The sequence below is a fragment of the Podarcis pityusensis genome (genome assembly GCF_964106645.2).
Source record: "Podarcis pityusensis genome assembly, chromosome: 4".
NCBI classification, from domain to species: domain Eukaryota; kingdom Metazoa; phylum Chordata; class Lepidosauria; order Squamata; family Lacertidae; genus Podarcis; species Podarcis pityusensis.
Window position 1 is genome coordinate 26,541,479 of NC_138027.1, and position 17,347 is coordinate 26,558,825.

The 17,347-nt window shown below is 42.6% G+C and overlaps 1 protein-coding gene across 3 annotated transcripts in view; it reads left to right on the plus strand.

Moving 5' to 3' along the window:
* MTUS2 (microtubule associated scaffold protein 2) overlaps window positions 1–17,347 on the plus strand; it is a 307,230-nt gene that overhangs the window by 82,186 nt on the left and 207,697 nt on the right. The window lies entirely within an intron of this gene.

Consider the following 17,347-nt stretch of genomic DNA (forward strand, 5'->3'; position numbering starts at 1 on the left):
ATACAGCTTTAAGTTTTTATATCTTTCTGCTGAAAGCATCAGTGTGTCTTAAGGAAACAAAATGATCATTGCTTTCTTCAGCTGAAATGGAACAAAGTGACCACGTATTTTCAAGCTGCCATTCTCAATTTAGAGGATGATTCTGCTGAATCAAGAGTGCCCCTTGGGTTCCTTTTGTTTAAAGAACTATAATGAGAATTCTAGTAATAAATATTACAATTGCTTTGCAATAGTGAAAGCAGCTCCTCACCTCCCTCTCTAGTCTTCATCTTGGGTCTTGGATAGAGGTCACATCTACACCATACATTTAAAGCACATTGCTTCCCCCCCAAAGAATCCTGGGAATTGTAGTTTATCCCTAACAGAGCTGCATTCCAGACACTCTACACAAACTACAGTTCCCAGGATTCTTTGGGAGAAGCCATGTGCTTTAAATGTGCTGTGTAAACCAGAGTTCTTTCCCAGTCATCCTTGTCCCTTTATCTAAGATCACATTCATTAAACGTGTAGATTTCAGAGGCTGTTTGTTTATCTAAAGGGGAACAGAACTACAGTATGGTGCAGGTCACTGGGATTTGTTGCACATCACTGCTTTTTAAGTGAGGAATTTGTTCTGACATTGACCTAGGGACTAATTGATACTGAAATTATCCTAGGGACTAATATATACTGGTGAGGTATAACGTTATAAATGTCTTATAAAAATGTGACAGCGGGGGCTGTTTTATTTTTCTTAGCGTTTTTTTAAATCATTGTAGATCCAGCCCTAGCCTATTGAGACACTGCTCTGGTTAAAGACTAATGCTAAAGCATGGCCTCATGTGCTTTAAAAAAAAATTTTTTTAAAAATCTTTATGTTTTAAATTTTGGAGGCTTAATTTATATTTTCAGTTTTGTATATTGTATATCCTATCATTGTAAGCTTCTTTGAGACCTACATGGTAGACAGTGGGATATCACTTTTTAAATAAATTAAATGAAAGGAGGCTATCAGAAGCTTTTGCTTTATAACTATCCACAGTTCTCTGTAGTGTCCAAGTTTGGGAAACTCTGCTTTGTTCTTACTATTGTTAATTAAAACAAACCAGGTTCAAATCACGTTTGGATATCCTGGTTTGCTGACTCACTACAGTTTCACATTACATTTGAACTAGGCCAGTGTTTGAAAAGTACAGGTTCTGCAGGTTTATGTAGCACAGAGATTAGAGTTTGAAATTCTGTGTATCCTTAGGCTGAAACAAAACTGTTTCTCTAGACTATTCATCTGCCTCTGTTTGGGCTCTTTGTTTAGGCTTGAATCCAGGAACAGAGCAATCAGAGGCCTCCAGTAATTGTAGCTCATCCTTAAGGTCAACACAGACAATTGCCTATTGCTCTTGGTGCCTATTTCTGGTACAGCATGTCCTTACAGTAAAACTGGCAAATGACACCAACATGTTGGTCCTGCTTCAGTGGACTGATTAAATGCTTTAAGTAGTTTGATACCATTAATACACTCCCCAGGCCTTGTCAGCTGCAAGAATGATTATTGCTGTAGGGAGTTCAGAAATTGTACGGCAGGAAATTATAATAATAGGGGAAAGAAAATTGTTTTACGATAGATGCACTAATGTATCTCTGTGTTCTGCATAATACTGTAAGGTTGCGTACACACTATACTTTTCTTGCTCTGAGAATTCTGGGCCCTGTAGTTTGTTAAAGGTTGCTGAGAATTGTAATTGTCTGAGGGGTAAACTACAGGGCCCAGAATTCTTTGAGGGGGCAAAGGTGCTTCATATATGCTTTAAAGGTATACAACAGAAATCATTGTCTTTAAGAACACATGTGGAGTCTTTGCATAACACTGCAATACAAAATATTAAAGGTATATTCTCCAGTGGGGCAAGGGGGAATGTAAATTATAAATCAAAGAAACCTAGATTTTTGCAATCTGAATACTTTGTGTAAATTAAATACATTTGCAAAAGGTACGATTCAGGCAAATGAAAGCACTTTTAGCATTTTATGCTAAAGCATTTTATGCTTTGAAGTCAATGGATTTTAGAAATGTTTAACCTTTTCTGGATCCTGCCCAAATAATGTAATTAATTCTGCTTCCAAGGGTTGATTTGCACAACTAGATTGGTATTCTAAAATGGAATAGATATGTGCTATGTTTAATGACAGGGTCATGTAATTGCTCCATCGTGCATATTGACCTCACCACTGCAGAGTAGCCTGTTGTGACTTGGACCACAGACACTGATAGTAAATTTGGATTGTGTTGTGTGATGTGATGTGATGTGATGTGATAAAGTGATTCCATGAGCCCTTTTCTGAACCAGCCAAAAATAAGCTCATTAGGACTATTAAGACCTACCTAGACTGAAAAATGTGAAAGGGAATACCCCTAATACCATTTTAAAGTTATCTCTCCAGCCAAGGTGGCTAGGAATTAGCTATATTGATTTTACTAATTTAAAAGCTTAGATTTTCAGAATACCATGCATCATCCTCCAAACCAGAATCTGTGATTTACAAAGCAGTGATTATCGGTTATTTATTATAAAATGAACCTTTGCATTACCTTTCTTTTTGGCTACATGTCAAGTGTGATAGTTGTCCACATTTCCCCCTTTCTCCTTTCTGCACCCCTCCTGCACACTTGTCCCATGTCAAATTAGACTGAGGGAGACCTGAAATTTAGCTGAGGGTCACAAGTTGCTTACCTTGAGCTAGAACAACGTGCACACAAGCAGGCTTCCTGGCATGCATTTTCTACTGGACCAGCAATCATGGGAGCAAAAACAGGTAGGTGTATAAGATAATTGGACAAAACACCTATCTAGCCCAGCATCCAGTTTCATGCAGTGGCCAACCAGGTGCCAATGGGAATCCCACAAGCAGGAGATGGGGATCAAGGAGATCTCACCTGCAGCAATAACCTCCTGGCAGCAGAATTGCTACCTCTGACGTAGAGTTTGAGTGCAAGGTGGCAGTGAGGTTGGGGCTGCCAACGAGGCCAGTCTGGATTCCTACCGTCTAAAACTTGCCACCACCTCAACCCTCTCCCCCAATATCCCAGTAAGCAGCAATGGCCCTTCTGCTTCCTGTTCTCACAGTGAGGCACTGGGGGGATGCCTGTGAGAAGCAGGACCTGAGCACAAGAGCATTCTCCCCTCCTGCCGTTTCCAGAAACTGGTACTCAGAAGTGTATTACCGCCTCTAATAGAGGGGCCAGGAAAGAAGGCAGTGGAATCAGCCTTGTCTCTCATAATGAAGCAGAGAATTGGTGTTGACAGAACTGACATCATTGGTCACCTTAATTGCATGCTTAACTGGACCATGGAAATTGTTGACACTGGTTTGTGTGGGACTCTTCCACATAAGTATGCGTAGGAGGATCACAGGCGCACACTTTAAACTTCTTTGCATTTCATTTGGGGAACCAAATTAGCAGGGATCAGCATTGTCACAGTGAAGCCCCCTAGCTGACAGCCTGAACTCCCTTATTCCCATGGAGTTATTCTGGGTTCAGTAGACTAATGGACAAATGCTAATAACATACCTAGAAAACTAGCAAAGACTTGCAGTATATGAAACATGCTGAGCAAACGCGGTGTGGTTTTGTCCCCCTCCCCACAGTTATGCCATGATGAGTGGCAGGTCCACAAATTTAGACCAATTGCTTTGTGGAAATGTATGCACATTTAAAACGGGCTCCCCGCATTCCTTGTTTACCTTGTAAATGCGCACAGGGCTCATCCCCAAAGTGAGCGTGCTTTGTCTTGGTCAGCACAGAAACCCCTCTGTGCCGTATTGTTGGCCATAGTGATGGTGCAGGCATGTGCTTTTGAACAGAAAGATGATAAAAAGATAACAAAACCCAGAAAAGGTGATTTGATTCTGCCTGCGGCGAGTTGCTTTTGGTTACTTTGCTACAGCTTTGTTATGGTTGATTACAGCATAACCCTCTTTGCCTAATAGAGTTCTGAAATTGCTGCAAAAATAATCGCTGGGCTTTGTTAAATCTGAAATAATGTCCACCTGGTGGAAAGACCTGTAATGCCAAATTATAGGCCAGATGCAGTGATTGCAGGAGGGGTGTGGGTTTGAAACAGAAAGTGTGTCACAGCTTGAGCTTCAAACAGTGCTGTTTGCCATTCTGTTCCTCTCCCACCATCAGAAGGAGACTCCCTGGTGGATTAGCCACATAACTGTGCTAATGTTCCAGAATCCCCAGTCCCGCTTTTTGCAGGATGGAGGGCCATGACAAACGCCATATGCTCAGCTATGCTTGTCTTTGTCTTTGCTTTGTTAGTTATACTTGCATGAATAAAGCAAGGGCATAAGATCACCGTGGAATGAGGTGAAGAAAGGGGAGTTGGGGAGAGATCTTCTGGTCTGCTTCTGAAAAGCGTGTTGGCTTCACAGATAAAATAATAAATGCCACCCCCAGGGCAAGAAGGGCTGCAGGCACACAATACATTTAAAGCACATCACTTCATCCAAAGAATCCTGGGAACTGTACAAAGCTATGACTCCTAGCACCCTTGACAAACTAGCACCTATGATTCCTTGGGGAAAGCCATATGCTTTAAAAATATTCTGTGTACGTCAGGACTGCCATGCATCCAGGACACTTCCTGGAATTGCTCACGTCTGGGCAGAATGGCATCTGGGCAGATTTTTTTCCAACCGCCCCCCCCCCCCGCCCCAAGCTAAAAAGCTCAACAACCTGATTTTCACTATTGGGATTATGGCAACCCTAGTGTATGCACTCATCATGGTGTTACAGGAGTGGACAGCTACAGAGCTTTTTTCAGAACGGGTAATTACGTCATCTGCAAGAGCATCAGCCTGACAGGCCCTCCTTGCTCTGGCTATTGTGGTCAAGAGGCTCTCGGCTCCTTTTCTTTGATTGGGTTTCTGCTTCAGACTGTTTAAATCACAGCAGTTCTTTGCCAGATTGTTTGCATTTCTAAGTCTGGAGCTTTATGCTGCATTTCAGCTGGTTGAAAAGTCTTTGTTTAAAGCTCAGGGTGCTTTGGAAGTTGAACCTGTGCAATCAAAATTTATACACCACTAAGTTCAGCAAATCTTGGTTCCAGGTAATTATTCAGAGGATTGCAGTCATGCTGCAAAAAGTTTAGTCTTGAGGGTGCCACAGGACTCCTCCTGGGAAAACAAGCCCTTCTTCCTCGTTTTTTGGTAGTAAAATGTATTTACACATCTGCCAGCATTTATGGGTTCTCATTGAGGGCATGGCTGTGGACCTGTGGTTGGGGGGGTCATGGCTATGGGGGCTATAATGATGCCCCTCAAAAATTATCACTACACTGCTGCAAGAAGCTAAAGAAAGCCATTTCAGCTTCAAGATTGTCAGCTTCCAAGCAACACATTGTTCCTGGGTTTGTTTTTGTTAAGGTTCTTTTTTAAAGAGGTAGCCAGTCCAGAACATCTGAACCTCACAGTCCACCAAATGTGATGCTTTCCCCTGAAGATCTGTTGTTGGAATGCAAACAAAACTAACAACCCCACGATCTGAATTAAAAGTAATATGAGAAACAAAAACCACACAGTAAGGAATTTTGTTGCCCAAAGTGCCATACAGCACATTTAAAGCTTTGTGTTACTTATTTGCACAGGACAGCACAAATCATAGCTATCTGATATTTCTTTAGGTGCTGAACCAGCATGATTTTAGCTGACTTTCTCCTCAGGCCATCTGGTGAAATGGCATGGAAGGATTTTGCAGGGGCTAATTATTTCCCAGAGATTAATACCATTGGCGCGTTCTCTGTGGCACAGTGCATTTGTGGGGTGCAGTGCTGTTAGGGAGAAAAGATTAATTGTGATGGCTGTGATGCTGTGTCCTGGCGTGCTGCCATGACATCACCATCTGTGTACAACATTTTTAGATCACACACTTGACACACGTCTCTGAGGATGTCTTTCCATATCTAGAGCTAGGATCTTCAGATACTGTTTTACACACTGCCAACGGCTTGGCTCCTTTTCAGAATTTAACAACCTGTTTAACAACCTGAAGGAACACAAGAAGCTGCCTTGTACTGAAACAGACCATTGGTCCGTCTCAGTTAGCTCAGCATTTTCTGCCCTGACTGGCACTGGCTCTCCAGGGGATCCTCTTCTACCTCTATCTGGAGATGCCAGAGAATGAACCTGGAACCTCCCTGCATGTCAAGCAGTATTTCTGCTGCTCAGCTGATAAGTGCAGGAGTTTGTGTGGCTGCCTTCAGGGCTGCAGTCAAGCTCAGGTCAGTAGTAAAGGCAACAACTCACCAGTGCCAGTGAAGTTAACTCTTTATCCATTGAAACAAAAAATACAGCCTAGCGGTCTCAGCAGCCCAGTAGGTCTTGCCCTATGGAGCAGTTGCCAGGACTGAGAATCCCTGCCTTCCACCCCTCTCTAAGTCTTGTGTGGAAGCAACCTTGGTAACTTCCAATGTAAAGTATTGCACTTGCGCAAAAAAAATGAGAGGCACAAATACAAGATGGGTGACACCTGGCTTGAGAGCAGTACATGTGAAAAGGATCTAGGAGTCTTGGTTGACCACAAACTTGACATGAGCCAACAGTGTGACGCGGCAGCTAAAAAAGCCAATGCAATTCTGGGCTGCATCAATAGGAGTATAGCATCTAGATGAAGGGAAGTAATAGTGCCACTGTATTCTGCTCTGGTCAGACCTCACCTGGAGTACTGTGTCCAGTTCTGGGCACCACAGTTCAAGAAGGACACTGACAAACTGGAACGTGTCCAGAGGAGGGCAACCAAAATGGTCAAAGGCCTGGAAACGATGCCTTATGAGGAACGGCTAAGGGAGCTGGGCATGTTTAGCCTGGAGAAGAGGAGGTTAAGGGGTGATACGATAGCCATGTTCAAATATATAAAAGGATGTCACATAGAGGAGGGAGAAAGGTTGTTTTCTGCTGCTCCAGAGAAGCGGACACGGAGCAATGGATCCAAACTACAAGAAAGAAGATTCCACCTAAACATTAGGAAGAACTTCCTGACAGTAAGAGCTGTTGAACAGTGGAATTTGCTGCCAAGGAGTGTGGTGGAGTCTCCTTCTTTGGAGGTCTTTAAGCAGAGGCTTGACAACCTTTTGTCAGGAGTGCTCTGATGGTGTTTCCTGCTTGGCAGGGGGTTGGACTCGATGGCCCTTGTGGTCTCTTCCAATTCTATGATTCTATGATTCTATGATTCCCTACAACTGGGAACCCTGTCTTAGCAGGGCTCCTGTTCACAAATATTTTAAGCTTGTTCAGCTGATCAGACTTAAAATCCCAATTCAGGTCTTTACACTCAAGGGGCAAAGATCAGAAGTGGATCTTGGAGCCAGGGCTTGTATGTGCACCTATGTGTTCCTTTCTAGCTTAAGGCTTCAGACATTTCACATAACTTTTGAACAGGACAACAGCCTGAACCTAAACTGGATTCAATGGGACTTGCTCGTAACTGTGCTTAATATGACAGCCTTATTCTTAAAGTATTGGCAATGCATTTCTTTTGATCTTGGCTGGTTGTTGCTACTTCAAGGTCTTTCGATACCTAAGGTTTCTACAAAGCAGTCAGGTATAGCAAACTCCTGCAGTTTTCTTCTCTGTTAAAACAGATGCCCTGCCTAACTTAGTGTAAAAATGGGACATTCACACAGAGAACCTGACCAGCAGTAACCTATATTATACCTTTGACAAAATAAAGATCTGCTCCATTGAAGATTGTGGAGAGATGGAGATGGAAGAAGAGCAATCAGGTACTTTGCGAAAGAAGAGGCACAAACTGCTCACTGAGTCCTTGGCCTTGTTAGTGACTTGGGCCAAGTGCCATAGCCAGCACTGTCCCACTTGGTTAGATTGCAGACTGCCATGGACTGGTTTGATGCAGAGGAATGGCGGGAGGAACCAGCCAAGGAACCCCCAAGAGAAGAAGGCTCAGAGTTTGGGAATTGGTGGTGGGATGACAATGAGTGGTTAAAAGGAGAAGACTGGGAGGAGAAGGTGCTGAAAGCTGAAGAGGTAACAGGGTTTAATAAGCAGGGAGAGTCTTACTAAAGCCTGGTGGGCCTCCCCCTTACCTGCTTGTGATTGGCCAAACAGATAGCCAGCCAATCAGGATTTAAAAAAAGGCAACAACTCACCAGTGCCAGTGAAGTTAACTCTTTCCCTCCTTTTTTTCTCACTTCCCTCTGTGGCCCCCTAGCCTCGTGTTATGCCCCCCCATTTATGTAATTTTCACCTGGGGCCCCCTTGAAATATCCTGGGCCCCCCTGGGGAGGCATGTGGCCCCCAGTTGGAAAACACTGCTCTAACCTACAGTCTTTGTCATTGATCACATGAGCAGCTGTGCACAGAGATGTGGATTCCTAATTCCAGCCCCAGCAACTGCTGATGGTCACGTAATGAGGGTGTATTGCCTTGTGAATATGAAGGGTTTTCTCCAACGGTACTCTTACTCAGAGTAGACTCACTGAAATTAATGGACATGAATAACTTAGTCCATCAGTTTCAATAGCTCAACTGTAACTAAGTTGAATACAGCCTACAGTACTTTTCAACAAATTCCATTGCTGAGCTGAAAAGATATTATCTCTGACTTGTGTCCCATCACAGAATAATAAAAGAATTTTCAGAACAGTTGCTTGGGGAATATGTGAAATGTTTCTTGAGATCACAGCCATTCCGTGCCGACTCTTCTATTCATTTGCATTTGTCTTCTTTGTTCTGGAAAAAAATTACCATATAATAATGAATTCAATTTGCAGAAAAGGAAAGAGTTGGGTTTCTGTTTCCTTTTTGGTGGGGGAGGGGGGGCAGTGGTTTCTGACATGAAGATAACGCTTCTGGTTCTAAAAGATAAGACTGGCTGATGAGCAATGGCTTTTTTTGACCCTCTTGATTCATAAATGCCTGCTCGAAAGATGTTAAGCTCTGTAATTGACAAGGCTGTGTCAGAATAGTGGAGACAGTAAGTTAAATGATTACACCCTTAATCTCTAACAGCTAAACAGATCAGACATGTTATGTAAAAAAATTTTTTCTTTTTGGCAGTGCAGTGGTTGGCTCGTCTAGAAAGTTCTGATGCCAACAAGGTTAGGTAGAGGACATGTCTCTCAGGAGGCCATGGTGAATGCAAGCAGACATGTTTACCACCACAACATAACAAAGGTAGCTTTGTATGGCAAGGAGTTTACAGTCTGTTGTGCCGGTAGTTTCACTTAATGGCATAGCACTGCCCGACAACAACATCTCTGAGTGGGATTAATTAATGAGTGGAAAGGAGGCCTAGCAAGAACTAAGAAGGAATTTGGCACACAGCTGGTGTCGCATTGTGGCCAAGAGGGTGGACTGAGAAGTCCCCAGTTCACGTCTCACTGAAGACCTGAACTCATTAGGTAGCCTTGGGGAAGCACCTCTAACTGCTGTGTGTGTGTATGCATGCATGCATTTGTAATAGCCATTATAGAGTTGTTGTCAGGCATGACAACACATGTCTTTGGCTTCCTCAATATTTGTTGGAAGGAGGTCAGGTCCCCTCAATGTTGAGGGGGCGGAAGAGGTTGAGCGTGGCACAGCGCTCGGCTCCTCCAGAGTGCTCAGCCTCCTCCCAATGGTGTGACGACACACGGGTTTGCCATCGTGCAAACCTGATGCATGGTGCACATGATGTCACACACATGTGTCGTATGTGTGACATCACACATGCGTGATGTGCACCTGGCCCCCTCAATCTTGGGGGAAACTTGGTACCTCTGGTTGTCATCTAGATCACTGATATAAAGTATGTGAAGTGCACTGAAATATGCAATAATGCTAAATCTTTATGATCGTTGTTCTTGCCTGAGTAATTATACGTTTTCCTAAGGTTCCTCATAATATTCTTACTTTTGTACTATACATACAATTTACTTAATGCCATTTCAAAATACTTGAGAGTAATTTGATGGCAGCTTGGTAGGAATTTATGGTACCTTGCTCTGGTGAGAGTGCTGAAAATAGTTATCGCATGCTAACGAGATTATTTTTTAAAGTTTGCATTCTACATCCTCTTTCAGCCAATGGGCAAACCTCCATTTATTTGCATGGACTTGGAATGGGCCTGGATGAATTGTAACACTATGCCACTAATCCCATCTCCATACTTGCTTCTTTCCTTCTCCAGTTCTAAATCCTTGAATTGGGTATTTAGGTCACATGAGATGTATATTCTTGTCATTTATTTTAAAGCCTAAGTAGCTGCCCTATGAGCAAGTAAGAGGAACTAAGGCAAGGCAAGGATAGGATAGGCAAAGCATGAGTGTGGCTGATGTTATATTTGATTACCATAAATAATTTACAATGCAATCCAAACCCAAGATCTGCCAGGATGAGTGAGTTTGGAATAGGTGGACCAGCTGAACTGGGACTCAGATGGGATTATGCTAGTGTAACTCCTTCATCCTGACTTAGTCAGGGAATACATGACCATAACTCCCATAACTGAACATAACTCCCATAACCTACACCTATTCCAACCCTCTTTCATCTCAGTCATGTGACTTGTCAACCCGCCCAAACTTGCACCGACAAAAAGGTGTTGTGGAAATCAAACTCTATTTCAAAGACCTGTTTTCCTTCTGCCAGGCTTGAGCAGAGTCAGCAGGCTCACCCCAGAGCAGAATTTGTAGTGTTTCTCAATCTTGGGTCTCCAGCTGTTGTTGGACTACAACTCCCATCATCCCTAGCTAGCAGGTCAAGGATGATGGGAGTTGTAGTCCAAGAACAGCTGGAGACCCAAGTTCGAGAAACACTGGGAGGTATTAATTTACACCAGCTTAATTAGAAACAACATGAATTCCACTGGCTTCCTATACTTAGGACTGCTCTGCCTGGGTGCTATGTGTTTATCATATATTCTTCCTGTAAGCATTGCGCTGTATAATTAATGTGTATGCTTTATTAAATGCGTATGAAAAATACTATTTTGAAAGCATGATTTAGAAATATGAAAACTCTCATAAAGGAAAGAACATGGTGTTTTGAACATTTGTACAGATTACCATTGCGTTCCCTACCCGGCCAAGGAAGAACCTCTAAACAATGTAAGAGCTCTGTACAAAATATTTCCACCGATTGCTGTAATTGCAGCTGAAAGGTGTAATTGTTTTTTTGTCTTTTTGTAATATGAGGAGTTGGAAACATGATAAATTGTTATATATGCAAATGATGCATAAGATGAGAGTATACCCAGAATGCATGGTTAATAAAGATTGATCCTGAGAAGGAATAATATTGCACATTTAGGCATGAAGGACATTCACATCATTCAACTGCAATTTGAAATGATTTTAGGTCTCCTGTTTGGGGATTGATGGGGTTTTATTTGGGCTCAGCATTTTATTGTTAGGTTTATTATTATTATTTATTATTTATTATTTTATTTATTTATTTTATTTATTTATTATTATTTATTATTATTTATTATTATTTATTGTTAGGTGTGAGCTACCTTATGCTGCAAAAGAGGTGGGGTAAAGATACTTAAAATAAATTACAAATAGATACAATCCTCTCAAAGCACAGGACCTCCAAAGTGCTATATATTTCAATGAAAGAGAGAGTGCTTAAAGGCAATAGATGCTGGATAACTCAGTCAGTAGAGAATAAGACTCTTAATTTCAGGGTTGTGGGTTCAAGTCCCATGCTAGGGGAAAGATTCCTGCATTGCAGAGGGCTGGACTAGATGACCCTTATGGTCTGTTCCAATTCGACGATTCTTTGAACCTGGTGATCATCACTGAATATTGCAAGAGCGAATTCTATAGTTCAACTATGTGTAGCTGTGTGAAAAAGAACTTCCTTTCATGGCTTCAATAATTTCAATAATGAGCTGCATTGGATGTCAGGATGCTGTCAGTGGCTCCCGCCTGGTTGCCCAGGAAAGAATAAAGACAAGGAAAAGTTTCTTACTGTCCTTTTTTATTTCAGTGTTTACAGTGAGAGGCTATAGAACCCAGCCTCCTGGTTAATGATGTTGTCCTGAATGAATCTCCACACCCCCATCTCTCCCACTTCCTCATTTGTCATTCTCATAATCTCCTCTACGGGTGCTGCTACGTGCTCTCTGTCTTTGAGCTCTTTGCTCTCCTACTTTTAATGCTTGCTGGGTTCTAGGAGGTGGAGGGTCTGTAATACCTTCTAATGACATCGTGTCAGCCAGGTGTTGTTCTGGCTCTCCCATGATTTCCCAACTTTCCCCCTCATTTACCTCTGAGCTGCGACCTCCCTCATACCCCTGTTGTAAATCTATACTGTCTTCGTCTTCCTCTTCCCTGGAAGGGTCAGGTTGGGGAGGCGGTCTCCACCATTCCTCCTCTGCCCAATCCCTGACATCGGATAGCCTTGGATTGAAAAACTTCCCTTTCTCCATACCATGTGTAATCTAGTTGCACAGAGTTGCATAACTTAGTGGAAGCAGATGTCTACTCATGCAATGGATTTCTGCTCCCCCTCTCGCCAGGCAGCTCCCAACATGAAATCTTCTCCAGAGGATTCTCCAGACCTCCAAAGCAAATTTTGGGGGTGCAGGAGGATTGTAGGGGGAGTGAAATAAACCAGTTCCTGGAGAACAGGCACCAATGGATTTCACCCTATATTTTTAAGTAGTGCCTTGACACATATAAGTGACTAACACTGAAGAAACGGCTGCACATACACAGGGTCAGTGCAAAATGTAGTGCAAGACACATTCTGGACAGAGTAGCCTCTGTGGTGCAAAGGCAATATGTTTCCAATGAGCTCTTAACTCCAGCTAAATTTGTTCTTGCTATTTTGAAAGCTAAGCTTGCATGGTAGATTCTGGTTAATAAAGAGAATGCAGTGCAGGAGATAGACTTTATATTACCCCAAGTTCAGGCTCTATAATTTTCCCAAGGGTTAAGATAAAAGACTTCTCCATTACTTGTCCTCGGAATACAACACCACAAAGTAAGGTGGGAAGGAAAGAAGATGAAAGCTCAAACACGATTAGATATACATGTACTACAGAGGAAGTAATTAAAACCCTGGATAGAAGAATTTACAAGATTTCAGGAACACATAAAATGCCCTCCACCGCTAGTAACATCCAGCGTATTCGTTTCTTCCTTTATAGCAATGTGTTCTTAGTTATTTGCCTTAGAAAAATATTCATATCCAACCTCCTTTGCCTACATTATGGTAATGAAAGCCCTGTTCCTTTAAAAAAATGTTATCAGTGGCATAAGCTCACACTTCGGTTGCTAGATCTGAGCACAAAATTATCACATTTTGCTCCATTGTTATTGGTTTGTATTCAGTGCCCAGTGCTTGTGATCACATAATGAGAATTCCCTGCCCCTTCTTGACCAAAGCAGCTTCTTCTGAGTTTGGGGGAAACTTCTGGAAAGACTTGACATGCAGTGGAATGGAGGAACTAGGAGAAATCAATCACATACAGCTTGTGTTAATCTGGTGATTGAATCAATGTTAGTGCATACTGTGCTCAAAGTCAGTCAATGCGCCAACATTCACTCAAGTCCAATCAAGGTTCAGTTTTGCCCAGTTGCAACCCAGTAGAGTAGGGAGTGAAGCTCGCATGAAACGAAAAAAACCACAGACGACTAAACGTAACTGAAACAAATCACTTGGTTTATTGATATACAGAGCATGATATGAAACAGAATTATCAATGATATAGAAGTTAAATGGCTATGTTGGGAAACACTTAACTGTGTCCCCCCCCCCCCCATTGTGTAGAGTTTTCTCTCCATTCCACTGGGTTGCTACTGAGCAAAAGTGAAACTTGTTTGGAATCCAGTGAATGTTGATGCATTTGCTGTTTTTTGGCATGGTTTGAACTAATGTTGATTTGATCATTGCCCCTTCTTCCTTCCTAGCAGGAAGAAGGGAAGAGAAAGAAGAAAAGAAAAAGAAGGTGTTTGTGTTGGCTTGGGTTATTTTTATAACATGCATTGAGATTTGGTGCCTGTAAAAGGTCTCAATGTATACTCCTCAAAAATCCACAATGTATGAGAGGCTCTTTTTCAGTTCAGTTCCTGCTTGCATGGGCTCAGCATCTCTTACAACAAACATGCCCTTTCAGACATATCCACATTTTCCTGGATACTAGTACTGAACGCTATCTCCTTTCCATTCTGAACAAAGGAGAGGTACAAAGAATTTCTCTCCATGAATGAGTGAGTGCATTGCTGGGTGATGTAGGTAAGGAGATTTCACCCCTCCCATATCCAAGAATCTGCTGATGTTCTCTGCTGATTCTCCAGAGAGGAGGGGGCGGTTTCTGCTCTCTACTTATTCCGCTCCAGCCTCACATCAAAGAGAGAGAGAGAGAGACTGAGTGTTAGAGAGAGATCGTGTGTATTGATAAGGTTGCTGCTAAGAGCAGCTGCAGACACTCAGTGCAGTTCAGCTTCTCCATTTAGCTCTGTATATAGTTTGTATGATAGTTGTAGATAGAATAAAAGAAGATATTCTACAGAGCTGCTCTCCGAGTCGTTTATGCTCTGCTATACTCTGCTGTACGACGACTGTCTTCTTGTTGGAGTAAATCCGGTGCTCACAACTCTAAGCTGTGAGTCCACAGCACTTTGACCTGTTCCTGTCCAGAAGGTGGTCTCTGGAAGTGCTACCCAGCTCGCCTAGCCCAGTCAGGGCTGAAGTGGATGAGTCCAGTTGATAGCACTGGCTCAAGGGCGATGCTGACAGTAGGCACCTTTTTGATGGTAGGGCTGAGTTGGGGGTGGGGACAGGGGACATGCCCATACCTTTTCGTGACCCCCCCCCCTTTTTAGATGTGGCAGCCATTTTGTGTCATGCCACACCCTTCGTCGTAGCCATTTTGTGAATAGTGTCCATAGCACTTCCTCAAAATTCCAAATGTGTTTAGTGACCCCAAAACGTTGGCGGCTCCTGGTGTATGGAGTCCAAATTCTAGGCTAAATCTCAGAATACATAATTATTTTATATTGTCATATTGTGGGCATGTCCTATTCTCACTGTGTGACCAAGAGGATTCCAAGAGGATTCCATCCCCTTTTGCAAAATCTGTCTTTTGGCAGCTAGGGCTACTCACACGATCCCTTTTTGTCCCACAGGGAGGAAAGGCTCACAATATTAAGTCATTTTCAGCTCAAAGCCAGGATCCTTGAACTGTATTTACCTGTGTTGAGTCAGCCTTTTCAAACTGCATCGGTTAGAGTCTCTGCAACATCATCACGAGCAGCACCGGAAATGAAAGACTTATGTCAATGAACGTTATGGATATTGACTGGGAGACAAGCACCTGCAAACTCATTCACCATGTAAAGCACTGAATCAGTCCTGAGTCAACTAGATAGCAGTTTTCCAGCACAGTTGTTGTGGCATTCCTTATCTAGAGTATACATGTTTGTACAGTCAATAATAGACGCCACATTATCATAATTCCCTAAATATATTGTTTACAATGGTTACTTCAGTGCTTTTGAAAAATCAGATAAAGCTATACTACGCAACTGCAAGATAGCTTTCGGTGTCTAGTTTTCAGCAATGTTTTAGTGTTTGTGAGTAGCATACAATAGGTAAGGTACTAAGAAGATGCAAGAAGAAGAAGCCTAAAGAAAGTTTTACGATGCTTCTTTTGTTCACGGACCAGTTAATATGCTGTAAATTGGCTACCTTGTTAACCTGTCACCACTAGGTTTCCTTCATGTGGTGGGACAACCAGAGATGATCTCTGAGGCCTGATAGGCATAAATATAGGGAAGAGCAGGACTGGTGAAAGAAAGCTGCATGGATCACATGACCTAAGCTACTCTCAGGAGGACACTGTCCCATCACCAGTATTGAAGTAAGAGTCAGCTGGCAGTCTGAGCAGCTTCTGTACATGGAATGGCAGTGCTACCTTGACCTTTGACTCAAACAGCAAAAATGTCCTAATGAAGAGGTGATCCCTCAGGTACCTTAGTCATCTGGAGTTTGGGAGTACATAGCCAGCAATATGCTGATGACACACAGCTCTACTTCTCCTTTACATCTGCAGGTGAGGCAGTGGATGTGTTGGACCATTGCCTTTCCTTGGTAATGGACTGGATGAGAGCCAACAAACTTAAGCTCAATTCAGATTAGACTGAGGCACTGCCAGTGGGTAGTTCCCAAGTCCAGATGGATGGGAGGTAGCCTGCTCTTGAAGGGGTTACACTCCCTCTGGAGGAGTGGGCATACAGCTTGAGGGTCCTTCTGGTTCCTTTGCTGTCTCTTGAGGTTCAGGTGGCCTTAGTGGTGCAGAGTGCCTTCCATCAGCTGCACCCCAGTGGCTCAGCTGTGCCCCTATCTGGACAGGGTCCAGGATCCAAAGTTCCATAATCAAGCATCAGTATTGAGCTTCAGCAGGCACCAGGCATTCTAAATACTGGCCTATCTTGCCAGAACAGCAAAAAAATTATATTTTCTTGATTTGTCCCTGACTCAACCATAGCTGGTGAAAATTATTAAGGGCTGGCATGGTATGTTCATATCTCACAGCCCCAATTAACCATTTTACTACTCTCTTCTGGACTAAATGATGTTTCTGGACCATTTTCAAGAGCAGCCTAACAGATAATGTACTGCAGCAATTCAGATGGAAGGTTACTTGTGTGTGTGCTCAGCGAAAGCAAGACTATCCCCATCCAGGTACGGTTGTGGCTGCTGTGTCAGCCTCAGACTCGGAGGCCGGCTGTACCTCTAGTGACAAAAATATACCTTGACATGTAATAAATTATTAGTTTAACACTGCAAACTTGCACTGGGTCTCACTACTATTTGAAGAGGCATTAAAAAGTTTTTTTTTCTGAAGAAAAGAGTTGATTTAGTATGCTACCCTTCACATTTCCGATTAGAGATCCATTTTCATTTTAAACACTCCTTTGCCAGCAAATGTTACTGCAGAAATACTCTATGAGATAAGTGAAGAAGAATTAAGCAACAATTGGGATTCATCAATGTTTTGCTTTGAGTCAGATCATCTGGCCCTGTTGCCTAATCCTTTTCCTTTAGTCTTTCCCTAAATGTGCTTGAATTGATGTTGGCACCTCAGAATCAGCGTACATGAGAAAAGTCATTGAAAGTAATGAAAGGAAATAGCTTGTCTGAGTAGAACACACTTCCCTCCATCAATTCTTATTGTGTTGCCTTGTGCATTTCTGCTGTTGCATCTGCCTTGCTTACCTCACCTGGCTTCATTTAAACTGGAGAGCCAGAATTGAATCTGGGACCTCCTGTATGCCAGACTTGTGGTTTAGCACTGAGCTATGCCCCATCACTATAAAGATCATATAAAGATTGTATGTAGTTGGAAAATTTTTGA